This window comes from Copidosoma floridanum, unplaced genomic scaffold (genome assembly GCF_036245765.1).
Source record: "Copidosoma floridanum isolate Cflo_tuat_1 unplaced genomic scaffold, Cflo_Japanese_pri ptg000020l, whole genome shotgun sequence".
Classification (NCBI taxonomy): Eukaryota; Metazoa; Arthropoda; class Insecta; order Hymenoptera; family Encyrtidae; genus Copidosoma; species Copidosoma floridanum.
In genome coordinates this window covers 39,791,343-39,805,301 of record NW_028321897.1, presented here as the reverse complement: position 1 = coordinate 39,805,301, position 13,959 = coordinate 39,791,343, and the positions used below count along the sequence as shown (strand labels likewise).

The following is a 13,959-nucleotide window of genomic DNA, read 5'->3' as shown; positions in this document are numbered from 1 at the left end:
ATGCCAAGTCTCAAAAAAATTTTCATTACAGTTAATGTAATTTCTGTACGGTTGAGCAAGTACTATTAAAAGATAATGTGAACAATCAGCTTGGCACGATTTCGATTTCTGTGGCGACGTGATCTGAGTTTGGTTTCTTGTATATTTCGATGCCAGGAATACAGGAAAAATAATTAAAAAATTCCTTCTTATCGCCTTTTCGAGATATCGAACTCGAAAGTCGAAAAAATCGTATTTTGTATACATGTGATATTAGGGTTATTTCTTGCTTATTTGACAGTAATAAATATCAAAAAAATAATGAAAACCATTCTATTTGCTTTTTTTTCGAAATGTAGCATCTCGATCTTCGAAAAACACATTTTAAATATATTTGATTTTAATATAAAAACACTTGATAAATTGATATTATTTATTGATTTAAAAATGATGAAATTTCTGTTAATTTTACCATAGCTTCCCGGCACACTGACACAGATCAAAGTGTATTATCTATTCTCATCAGCTTGGTATCTGATACGCTTTTCATGTAAGGGCTATTCAAAATTCAAAATCTTGAAAACACTTGATAAATTGATATTATTTATTGATTTAAAAATGATGAAATTTCTGTTAATTTTACCATAGCTTCCCGGTACACTGACACAGATCAAAGTGTATTATCTATTCTCATCAGCTTGGTATCTGATACGCTTTTCATGTAAGGGCTATTCAAAATTCAAAATCTTGAAAACACTTGATAAATTGATATTATTTATTGATTTAAAAATGATGAAATTTCTGTTAATTTTACCATTGCTTCCCGGCTCACTGACACAGATCAAAGGGTATTATCTATTCTCATCAGCTTGGTATCTGATACGCTCTTCATGTAAGAGTAAGAGCAATTCACAAATATACATGCTAGGCTTACACATACACACATTGGAGTGCACGTAGGTTTACCTCCTCGTGTCGCACTTGAATCTGGGTAACGCTAAAGATCTGCATTATTTTTTTCTGTTAGTGGAAAGTATTTGTTTTTTAATTGTTATTATGTTTATCATGTTTTACTTCAGAAAAAAAAACACACGAAACATTTTTAAAGAAGAAATACACATAAAATGAAGTGAAATTAAAAAGTACACCAGTAGAAATTTATTAAACATTTTTATCATATTTTTTACTATCAAAGTAGTAAGTAATAACCCTAATATCGCATTTTTACAAAATACGATTTTTTCGACTTTCGAGTTCGATATCTCGAAAAGGAGGTATAAGAAGGAATTTTTAAATTATTTTTCCTGTATTCCTGGCATCAAAATATACAAGAAACCACACTCAGATCACGGCGCCACAGAAATCGGAGTCTCCCCGCTAAATCGCAATGACCAATAAAGAATTATTCAGATTGCTTAGAACGCATGATATGTAAAGCCAAAACAAATGATTGCTACTTATGTTGGAGAATAAGGTTAGTGCCCTGGTGTTACGAATATTATAGATCAATTGGAAAGCAATTTTGAAGAAAAATTTATTGAACAGCTCGAATACAAACAAGAGGTTACAATCGACAGAAATTCTTTGAAAACCTTAATATCCACGGTTGAGGAATTTTTGCAGTCACTTAGTAGCAGTTTGAAAAAGTTACTGTCTCAATTATTTTTAGTAGGCATACAAAAAGAGTTTTTTAATGATAAGAAGAATAATTTGTTGCAGAATGAATGTATTGTTTTTTGCGATTTCAGCGAGAATTACGTTTTTGTAATACAAAATTCAGTGCAAAGAATTGCACATTAGAACAATGATCAAGCAACGGTGCATCCTTTTTTCATTTACTACAAAGATAAGAATCAGTTGAAAATCAAGAGTTTCGTTGTAATTTCAGAATGTTTATGTCACGATACTATTGCCGTGCATTTATTTCAAAGAAAACGCGTTCAGTTCATAAATAGGTAGTTAAAAGGCATCACTGAAATAATTTATGGATCTGACGGAGCGAGCGGACAGTATATATAAAAAAAAGAATTTTGTAAACCTTACGCATCATTAAAATGATTTTCAAATGACACCTGAGCGGAATTTTTTTCCAACATCCCAATCGGGGGAACTTTGAAAAGACTTGCATCGAGACCTAGTCTTCAAAGAATTGATAATCCGATTCGCACACCCAAAGAATTGTTTGAGTGGGCGACAAAAGCTCTAACAAATATTACGTGCTGTTATACAACAAATGAGGACTACGAGCGAGAAGAAAAATTCATATCAGTACGTTTCCAGAAAGCAATCATGATTAAAGGCACATCGAAATAACATTGTATGATTCCAATTACTGATCAAGAATTAGAGGCAAAGCAATTTTCACTGCATAAAAAAAAACTATTGTAAAAATCTGTAAATAAAAAAAATGTACATTTTAATTGTTCTTCAATAAATTATTTCATTAAGTGAAATATTCTTATTATATATCCACTTTTTCTTAATAAATTATGAAGCCTCAATCAATTATGAATAATAGATGATTGAATGAAGAGAAAAACGGTATGAGGCGACTAAAATGAGATGTTCATCGTAACCAGCTCACAGATGAGATGTATCGCGTTTATTTATTTTATTTTTCTTCAATAGAAAAAATTATTTCTCCATCGATTTCAAAAGCATTATCGATGTAAAATTTGACGTAGAACATGATGGTTATACTTTAAACGAGCTAAAAGGTCGGTTTCATTGTAAAAAATCGATTTAAACATTGAAATTGTTAATAAAAATTAAAAAAATTTTATTAATTAATTTTTTTTAAACACTTTTTCCTTAAAACTCACTTTTTTACCTTTTAAATGGAAAAAAACCTTTTTTTCCTAGGTCAATTAGGACCGGAGTTATAATTGTTTGAAAATGAGCCTCGATCACGAAAATTTCGATTTTTGGACCCACTGTCAAAAAAAAAAAAAAAAAAGAAAATGGGAAAACCCTCAGACACTCAGACGTATCTCTTTTTTTATGTAGAACCTGAAAAAAAGTTTCAGGCAAATCGAAGAGGGGTCGGTCAATTCTTGACGAAATTCGTACGGTTTGTAAAAGAATTACCCATACCTCATACACTGACGCTGCCGTTGTGCGGCGCTTCAGTTTTTAAGTCATAGACTATGTGCGTGATACACTTGGTAAAACAACACTTGTTGGTGGACGTCATCCAAGAGACGCAAGGTAAATCAAGGGGAGAGGGGTTGGCGCCACCGACGGCGGAGATGCGAAAAATTTAAAAGAGGCGGTGGGGGTGCGGCCATTCCAAGGCTACAGTTTGTATAGAGCTACAGTTTTCACTGCGATCTCGAGTACTTACTAGTTTTATCGCATTTTCTTCGTTTCATCGTGCGAAGTAAGTCTTTGCATAGTTTGCATACGGGTTTTACGTGTTTATTAACGCGTTCAGATCCTTGATTCGTTACTATCGGTGTCTAGTCTTTTTGTATCGACATGCTGCGAGCGAACACGGCGAAAATCCGCGTCAGCGGAACCGTATCACGGAATTGAGCGGTGTCCTTGTTTATACCCCAAATGGAGCAAAATCTCGAGATATTTCAGCTCAAAGTTGTACCTTTGATACGAGCTATATGACAGAGCATCAAAATATCAGCTTTACAGGCATTTCCCAACTCACAATAAGAAACCTGAGCAGATAAATTATAATGAACTTGTAGAAAAATCTCTGTTCTTCTCAATCCTGTCATGTAAAATGCTGGTAATGGGGCATTTTCCAAAGATATTTGCCAAGAAAGACGTAAAAATCAGCTTCATGGTTATAAATGACCAACACTAATGTACGTATATACGTATGCATGCACAAGTGAAACTCTCCTACTTGATTAGAGTAGTAGACAAGGGAGCTAATATATGAAAATTGTTTGAGTCAATTTTGTCTCTTGCTATTTTAATGTTTCATTACATTATTTTAGTATTGTTAATTTCATTTTTAAAAGTGAAAAACACTTTGTTGGAAGTTTACTAACTATGAAACAATTTCACATTTAAAAAATGCTAATAATAATGAAGGTTGGACTGTTACATAAAAAGTAAGTATTTATTTGAAATAATTTTTAAAAATTTTTTTAAAAAATATACAAGTTTTCTTTTATTTTATGAGTATAATGATTATATATTATGACGTTACTATCCGTCGGTCGTATTAGCTGCTGCAGTCAGCGTATATATATGTATACACATGAAATTTGCTGCTGGCTTGTAGTTACGCTTTTTTTTTTTCTTGTACGAAGAGATCTGCCTTAAGCTAGCTCCAAGGAAAGAAAAGCGTAAGTGTAAGAGGTTTTTCTAGTGTGTCATCAGTAGCTTATCTCGCTGACTAATACCGAGTAAAAAAAGCGTAAGCGCTGTTACGGCTTTCTTCCCCGTTACCAACACGTCGAATTCCAATATTTTTGTTACTTACGGCTTTTTTCCATGGGAAAGCAGAATTCTATGGACTTCAAATTAATTATTATTAATAAATGAAAAACGATATTGAATTTTTTAAATGCCATCAAATAGGGCATTCCCTGACGAATCGATTTGTATAAATAACTCATTTTTGATAAAAATGTCATTTACGGCTTTTTTCCGTGGCACGGCAGATCTATTAAGAGGCCCCTGTGGGGTACTTATTATGCAAATCATTGTTTGTATTTGTTTTTCACAATTATATTTATTATATAAGTGCGTTAACCAAATATCAATAATACGCGGTAAAGTCACCAGGAAATGGATATTTAAAAAATGACTAGTTTTTCCGAGGAACCTTGTGTAAAGATGACGGCCCTGCCACGATAAAACTGATATTGCGCATGTGCACTTACAATACCTGAACAAAATAATTCTCTCGTTGGACGTTTTTCTCACTTTTTTCTCAAAATTTAACGTGTCGACCCTGTGTTTTTTTTTTAAAGAAATAGATTCTTTACAATGAAAAGTATATGTCCCAATTCGACTTCTGGGCCTACAGCTTTTTATTGCAGTATAATAGTCAATTTAATTTCGAGTTCCGTAAGGTTACGTGTTAAAATAAAGAATTTTTACAAGCGATTTTCTTGAAAATGATTGCGTTGACCTACCTGATTCTCTTTCATAAAAAAATCTACCGTAATTTACCTACATAATCTCTGAATTTCAGAGCTAGCCATCATTTAATTCAAAATCGCCCAAGTCTCCTTAAGTTTGTTTTCTACAATGCCAAAATATTATTACACTGGAAAAAGCTTCAGTTCACAATTACTAAGTTGAAAATAAAAAATAAAACATAATCTTTAAGTAATGTAGTGACTCGATTTATTGCTATGGTTCTGATAGATAGAAGATGCTTACAATTATTTAATGTTCGTAATCTCAAAAAACTGTTTTAATTACTTTTTCACTTTTGTATTTATTTTAACGTTTATTTAACAATCGATGACTTTTCTAGAACTTGAAAGTTGTTCTTCGACACATGTAACCTTTCCAATAAGAAAAAGTAATGATTAAAATATTATGTTCAAAAAAATAGGAATTCTGCTTTAAGGTACTTAAGAATTAACTTAACTACCAATAGAGAAAAAAAACCAAAACTTCAACTTAAACGTTGGAGCTTCACCATAACCATATGTAACTTCGAGTGCTTCGCTCAACAGTGTGCCAGTATAGTCGAGGCAACTAAGTAACGCATCGTATACTTTAACACTGATCTTTCCAGAGTTCAAATCTACGTAACGGCATGATTTCTTTTTTTTTACATTCGGGTTTTTTTCTTATTTCGATACTACTAAGTATACAATTTTTTCAACAATCGTAGTTTATTTTCATGTTTACGTTGCGTAACAAATACTCTTAGTTAATTCATTAGTTGGGGGATTTTTTTAGATTTAAATTAATTTTTGTAACAATATAATGTTAATAACGGGGTACATGTTTATTATTATTCTATCCGTATTCTTAGATGGATGGACAACTATTATCGGTGTATTTAAAAATTATTCAAAGGTAATGAAATAACTCTTTATTTTAAGCCAGTTTAACAAAATATTATGATTAACACTTTCAAAGAGGATCATATCATTTGTAACCCAATTAACAGTCATATAAAATGTTGCTAAATAATTAATGAGACTGTTAAGTATCAGAGAAATTGAAAAAAAAGTATTTCTGGATGATTTTTTAATTAACCAATTGATAAAGTCGGGTGTCGCAGCACAAGCTCTCATGAAGAGCAGTGTCTCTCTACTTTCTTTTTCCAAGAAATAATACACAAATAAGACTAATACATACACAAAAAAAATCACTTGAGACTTCTTTTGTTACTTTTAACAGAATTTTATTATAAAAATTTTCATGGTCATCCCTGCTCTCGTAGCTTGCATATGAAATACATGAATTTATTATATATTTGTTCGTGTTCGTGATAAAGTAAAAAAAAAAGTCTGTAATACAGCACTCAGTTGTTCGTCTCTTACATTATAGTGACAAACCAAGTCACGATGTATACACATATATATATATGAACTGTATATGAACAACAACCCATGAACATTTCTTAATTATACGGTCCTTTTTAGGGCCACCAAACCTAGAATTACCTTGTCAAAAAATATATTGAAACTCTACAAAGTGAAAAAAAAAGTTGTAGGGCTCACACAAGTTTGTAAAAACGCGAAATATTTATCGAAATAGAAGCAGCAGCATCAAAATGAACAAATACAGAAGTTATTAAGTGAGAGATCAGCTTTCTATTTATATAAACCTGACAGTAATCACTTAAATCTACCAGATTTTTAAATAGGTAGAATATTATGTACTTGTTTTTATTATGAGAATAAAAAAAGAAGAGATAAAACGCCTGGACTTTGTTACTTTGGTATTAAAAATGTGAGATTAGAAAAAAAAAAATTTTAAGGATATTTTTCGTCAGTTTTAAATCATTACAGTTACGTGAAATGGCCCTTTTCACCTATTATAATGTAAGAAAGTGCAAATCAAGAAGCCTATCAGGCCAATAATTATTTTATAGAGTAAGGAACGTACAATACTTTTCAGCATCATTTTTCTAACTTTTTACAGCTTTTGACCAAACAAACTGCATGACTTTCACACTAAAATGATTTTAATTAATAGTTTTTCATTTCAATTAGTGTCAAAAATAGACACAAAACTTTTAGTTGTATTTACACTTGTACCATATAAGGAATAGCTGTTTGCTAATCCATCACCTTTTAAGTAAATAATAAAACATCTTGCGAAGATCTACTAGATTCTTTAGCGTTACAGGTTATTAACAAAAAAGAGCGTTACGGGCTCTTATGAATGGGTCGAGAAATTGAGATTGTAACGCACCAAATGCAAATTAATTTTTTCCTCTGCACTTACATCACACACATAACAGCTGCATTTTAACCTGCTAATTTTTCTAAGAAGTATTTAAATTTATTTCGATCACAAGATGAGGAAATGTATAAAAACTAATGTTATTTTTCATTTTATTCTAAGTACGTACCAAGATTACTATAGCGTGATTCTATGTAAGGTTTGTAGCAAAAAAAAGTATTTAGCAATCGAAATGCTCTTTTAAAAGTTTACAGTATATCTGTTCTGATGTGCCAGACAATCTACATAGATAAAATAATAGAAAACATGATGTAATATACAAATAACAGTGCATACATAATAATGATAATAATATAAAAAGATATTATTCACAATAAACAAAAGTAGATTATAGGTATGCAACAAATTAACATCACGTATCCTTCAGGTACTTTCAATCTTAGATAAATATTACACGTATTTACAGTTAAACTACGAATGCAGAAATGCTGTAAGATCAAACAGTATACTTACCAAGTTAAAAAACTAGTGCTCATACTTTTTTCTCGTACATTAAGGTAGATATTTGATGTAAATATTTATACACTTTGCTATTGGATTTTCCTTCATAATTTTTGTCAAAAATTCAATATTTTTTTTAAAAATCTTAATAATGTTTAAAGATTTCAACCTTAGATCAATAACGAATTCATTATCATCATACATATTGTCACGTACGATAACATAGCTACACGTACGTGCGCCCCCTCTTTTTGGGGCCTAGTACAGATGATTGTAGTGGGAGAGAGCAACAGGGTTAAGCAGATAGGATGCTGAAGGGAGCTCTCTCTGGCTGTAACCGGCAAGGATGAAGGTCGTACACAAGCGACGCGCTCTTCTCTCGATTTTGCATAAATAAAGACGTTGCCACTAGTTCCTCGACTATTTACTTTGTGCACACTCCAAGACCATAAAATCCTACGCAACAGTTTTGGTGTCAGAAGTGGGATGGTCATCGCGATTAAATAAAAATAAATTTTTTTTTCTCGGTTCTTGTCGACGGTAAAGTATCGACTCTCGCGATTTTTGGGAAACACAAATAGTGTCGTGCCACGAAGTGAACAAAGAACTGCTACGGTGGGAATGAGTGGAACAAGGAGTTGCTGAAGTACAAAAAAAGCAGCTTCAATCTATGGCCAAGGCGAAGGATACCTGGGACTACGATATAAATCAAGCAAACAAGGATGATAAAGATCTTGGTCGCCATCATTCTAGCCGAAAGCATATGGTAAGTACTTGAGATTTATAAATAAACAAATATATTTAACTGTCCCAGGGGTTCTGCTAAAAAATTTTAGTGCATTAAATATTTATTTTTTTGCTATATCGGTTTTGCATTCGGTATCCTCATAGTATCGGTGATGCGTCACTAGGGTAATTTATAATAAGTCAGAAAGATTGGTCAGGTTGATAGAGGAAATAATAAATAAATAAATTATAAATAAGACACACGGTTAATGTTAAAGTAAAGTAAGTTTATCATTGTAAAATAGGAACGCAAAAAATCGTACAGAAATTTACTTTTAAGTGTTTAAGCGCTCTTATGCAGGCAGGAAATAAAGGAAAACAAAAAAAAATGATAAAGAATCTATGATGGAGAACTTCGATAAAGCGCAGAATGATGTAATGAATATTAGGAAGGGCAAAATTCCCTCGTGTCCGGAAAACGAGTCGGAGTCAGAAATACTGACCGTATTTTTAGAGCAGCCCCAAAACTCAAATAGAATAAGAAAAAATGGGCAAGAAACAGCGTATGCTAATGTTAAAATTCTTTAAAAGAATGAAACCAGGGGTATTTAGGGAGAAAGTCCCACAAACAACGTTATGCATAATGGGGGTGGGTGCAGAATATTCAAACAGCGTAAAAAACAACGCGGTGAATATGTCACCCTTAAAGAATGCAAATCACACAGCCAGAAATGGGATGAGAGAAATTTCGAAGGACGTAAACTTATACTCGAAAAATAGGTTCAACAGTAATGATACACAGAGCGCTTCAACATGCGTTCAGACAAGGAGAAAAACAAGTGGCGCAGCAAACAGCACAGCAATGTGTGACACAGCTTTCGGAGGAAGACTAACACAAAATTGTAGGGAATCAGTACTTGACTATAAAAACATGGGGCATACCGTCAAGGACTTTGGAAGAGATAAGAATGTATGGGGGACAGCCAACGGGAATCCCAAATTTTTCGGGTGTGAGGATGCATGATGCTGGTCCTAGCTACGAACCCATAGGCCCAATAAATGAAAGAGTGAGAGGCCAACCGATAGCACCGTCATCTGACTGGCCGTTTCGGGATGATACCGTGAACGGGGAATACATTTTGCAAGAGCATTTGCAAGAGCAGCAACATCAAGCGCAGCCAAATCCAACTTACATAAGCCCAATCATGAGTCAACAGCGAGCGGAAAATACGTACCCTGTTGGTATGCACTATAGTGCACTGTCCCATGTCAATAGCGCAGCGAGTGGCATTCCTATATTCAATGGAGATCCAATAAACTTTCCGCTTTTTAAAAAGATGGTGAGGACAGCAAATCTAGCAGTTCCGCTGCAATATGAAAAATTCTTTATAAGTACATAAGACGCTAAACTTAGGGGGATGGCGGCAGATGAATTATGCACCCGGTTATGACTGTTTAATACCGTAGACGCATTTTTACTTGCGCTGTCACGGCGATTCGGGAGCATGGGAGGCATAGATACACAGCTAGCCGAACTTAAGTCACTGACTCAACTGAACTGCGAGTCAGTTATTAAGTACTGCAGCTGGGTGCAACGGTTGCATAATAGAATAATGATGACTCATGACGCCAACCCACAGCCGTCCCAGATTCAGAAAACTGCCTTAAAACAATCCGTGGATAGAGAGTCAGTGAAACAGTTTATAAATGGGTTGAAAGCGCCATACAATTGGAACGTGGCCGGGGTAAAACCTTTAACGCTGGAGGAGGCCATTGAAGCGGCTATAGACGTAGATAACGAGTTAAGTTTACGTCAAATGGCACCTAATAATTGAAGCACATATGCAACATGGGAGAGTTGTTTTGGTGAGAGGAATCCAAGGATAGGCATGGTAATCAGCGATGCGCCGGGAAGAGCGATACGGACGAATGGGATGGCATCAAAGATGTTAAGTGGTGCTCATATTGTCAGGAGCACTATCTGCACTGTACGAGTGGGTGCAAAAAGCTATGGAGGGACGTGAAAAATGGAAGAATAAAAGATCCCGATAGGCCCGAAACAGAACCACCCAAGAGGCTAATGGAGATGAGGGACAAAAATGAAGGAAGACCTGCGTACGATGATCAAGCACCTAATGTGCAGTACAGTAACCCTGACCCTAGAAATTACCATAACAAACATAATAGCTACACATCCAATTATAATAGTTATAATAGAAACTTCAATGGCAACAATAGTCGCCCTTTGGCGAATAATAACAGGAACAATAGTAGACCATTCAAAGAGAATAGAAATTTAAATGGTCGAAATAGGGGTAATAATTGTGCACCCAATGATAATTATAATAATAATAATCAGCGAAGGGAAAATAATTATAATAATCACGCGCCCAATAAGAACTATAACAATTATAATTAGTGACGAGAAAACAATTATAACAATTATGTGCCTGGCAATAACAACTACAACAATTATAATCAGCGACGGGAAAATAATTATAATAATAACGGACCCAGGGACAACAATTACAACCTCTACAATCAGAGAGGAAACCAGAATAGTCAATTCAACAATGAGAAAAATACGAGAACAGACGGGTCACGCGCGGAAAATTTAAACTCCCAGGATGCTCGATGTGCTCCCCAAGCGTCCGGGCACTCCCCAGCAGATAGAAAGGCAACAAAAACACTTGACAGCAGAAAAACGGTAAGCGTACAGGTAAGAGAGTCGCTAGTTGCGAGTGCGAGCGTTGATATGATGATAAGGAGAGATAATTTGCCTCAAAACAGCCCTCAAATGGAAAAAGGACAAAACAATGACGGAAGTGAGCCTCAGCGTAGAGCAAAAATGAATGTATTTCTAGCAGGTAGGACACCCCCTTCGGTATTTATGACAAGCACCCAACTGAGAGGTGGGGAAGAAAAATTTTTCGTGGACACAGATGCTGAAATTTTTATTATAAAAGAAGACAGTGTTCTTCCAAATGCATTCTTTGACGTGAGGAACCGAGTAAGAATTGTGGGTGATACGCACGGAGAGCGTAGCACTTTAGGTGTAGTGGAAATACCACTGAATGGCCTTATATGTAGGTTGCATGTGGTCCCACGTGACTTCTCGATGGATGGGGAAAAAATAATTTGATGGGACATTTTCAAGTTATATCAAGGTCGCATAAGCGTAGCAGAAAATATTTTCGAATTAGGGGGAATGAAAATTAATTTAATCGAGCCAGAGATGCTCTAGATTTTTGCTAGGTCAAGGCAAGTTATATACGCCCGCGACGGGGTAAATAGCGAAAAAATAAAAGTAGGGTGGGTTCCTTTGCAAAGAATGAGAGAAGGAGTTTAATTCGGAAATTTTATAGCCACGAATAATGTTGAAAAAGTTTATGCTAAGTGTGTAAATACACTAAATGAAACAATCAGCATACCTGTACCGGAAATTGAGTTATAAGAATGCGAGGTGATGCGAGAGGCCGATCCATTTAGCGTCGAAGGGGATGACGCTCAGGGCATTAATAAGGCGATGATAAGACTTTTTGAGGCAAATTGCAAAGAAAGAAGAAAAATTAACAAAGTTGAATATGGCGTTACAAATAATCATACAAGTGGCGGGAACAATGGTGATTTCAAGAACACTAACAATTTAGGTAATTTGTCGGATAAAGAAAAAGTAGCGAGAATCGATAAAATAATGCAGCTTATTGATGTTTCAAGCTGCAACGAGGAAGAAAAATCACACGTCCAGAAACTCGTAGAGTATAATCCGTTTGTATTTGGCCTAGATGGAGTGCCACTGAAAGCAACTCATATGTTATAGGTACCCTCCAGCGCTAAGGGAACAGATGAAGAAAGAAATAGAGAAATTGATCGAGCTAGGAATCGTCAAGCCTTCGAAATCACCGTTCAATTCTAACATGTGGATTGTACCCAAGCATGTGGGGCTGGACGGGGAGAAGCGTTGGCGCGTGGTAACTGTTTTTAGGCGGCTCAACGAAATTACTGTAGGAAGCTGCCATTCCAGACCATTCCAAAGCGATATACTCGAACACTTAGCGGTGCGTCGGTGCTGCGATACATAACAGTAGTCGATCTAAAACAGGGATTTTTCCAAATAGAAATTCATGAGGATGACGCATACAAAACAGCATTTTCTGGGCTGGACGGTCATTATCAGTATAAAAGAATGCCAATGGGGTGTACGGACTCGCCGAATAAATTTTTAAGAGCGATGTCACTCACATTGGCGGGTCTACAAGGGCATGAAATCGAAGTGTATTTGGATGATATCATGGTGTTTGTTCCGAACCTTGAAGAGCATGGAAGGCGTTTTATTAGACTTTTAAAGCTGCTTTCAGAAGCAAAATTAAAAATTGAGCCGAAAAAATGCCAATTTTTGAAACGCGAAGCGAAAGTACTAGGACACGTAGTAGGAAACGGAGAAATAAAAACAGATCAAAAAAAATCGAAGCAGCGAAGAAATATCCGAGAACTACGAATGCAAAAAAAATCAAACAATTTCTTGCATTTGTCGGATATTATAGACGATTTATCCAGAATTATGCGAAAATTACTCAGCCACTCTCCAAACTCTTGAGAAAAGGAACAGAGTTCAAATGGGAAGAGCAGCATGAGCAAGCTTTCAAAACACTAGTCGACGCATTATGTAGTGAGCCGGTACTTATTGCACGTAAGTTGGAGAAGCCCTTTATAGTTACAACGGATGCGTCAGACTACGCAGTAGGAGCAATATTAAGCCAAGGCAAATTGGGGAAAGATAGACCGTGTGAATATGCTTCACGATGCCTTTGAGGGAGCGAATTACGCTACCCAACGTATGATAAGGAACTGTTGGCTATACTGTTTGTAAAAGAACAGCTTCGACCGTACTAATTTGGGCGCAAATTTACAGTGGTCACAGATCATGAGCCACTAAAACATTATCATACGTCAAAGAAGCCCGACATAAGATTTAATAGGCTAAAAGTGGAACTACGAGGCTACGAGTTTGACGTAGTATATCGGCCAGGCATTTCAAACAAAGTACCTGACGCACTCTCTCGAAATCCAGTAATAGGAGAGGGAGAAATAAACGCTGAGCGGCCAAGCCAAGAACTGTATCAGCTGGCCAACGAACAGAAGAAAGAAGGACTAGCCGATAGCGATGGGCCTTCAGCGCGCATTTTTAAAATACGATTGACCCGTAAACAGAGTATTCAGGGAAATACTAAAAAAGGGAAAATTATTTACTCTGATTCAGAGGATTCAGATGAGAGAGTACAAAAGAAAAAACAAAGTTTTGATGGACGGAAGGGAAATAAATGTGGAACGAAAATAGAAGGTCAAGCTGATGGTGAGGGAGATTCGGAATCCGAGAAAAAAGTAGGAATAAACGAAAAATTAAGCAGG

General features: G+C 35.3%; 1 pseudogene; it reads left to right on the top strand.

The window, feature by feature from the left end:
• Nucleotides 1-623: 623 nt before the first annotated feature.
• Nucleotides 624-738, top strand: LOC149374465 (U2 spliceosomal RNA; annotated as a pseudogene).
• Nucleotides 739-13,959: the final 13,221 nt, after the last annotated feature.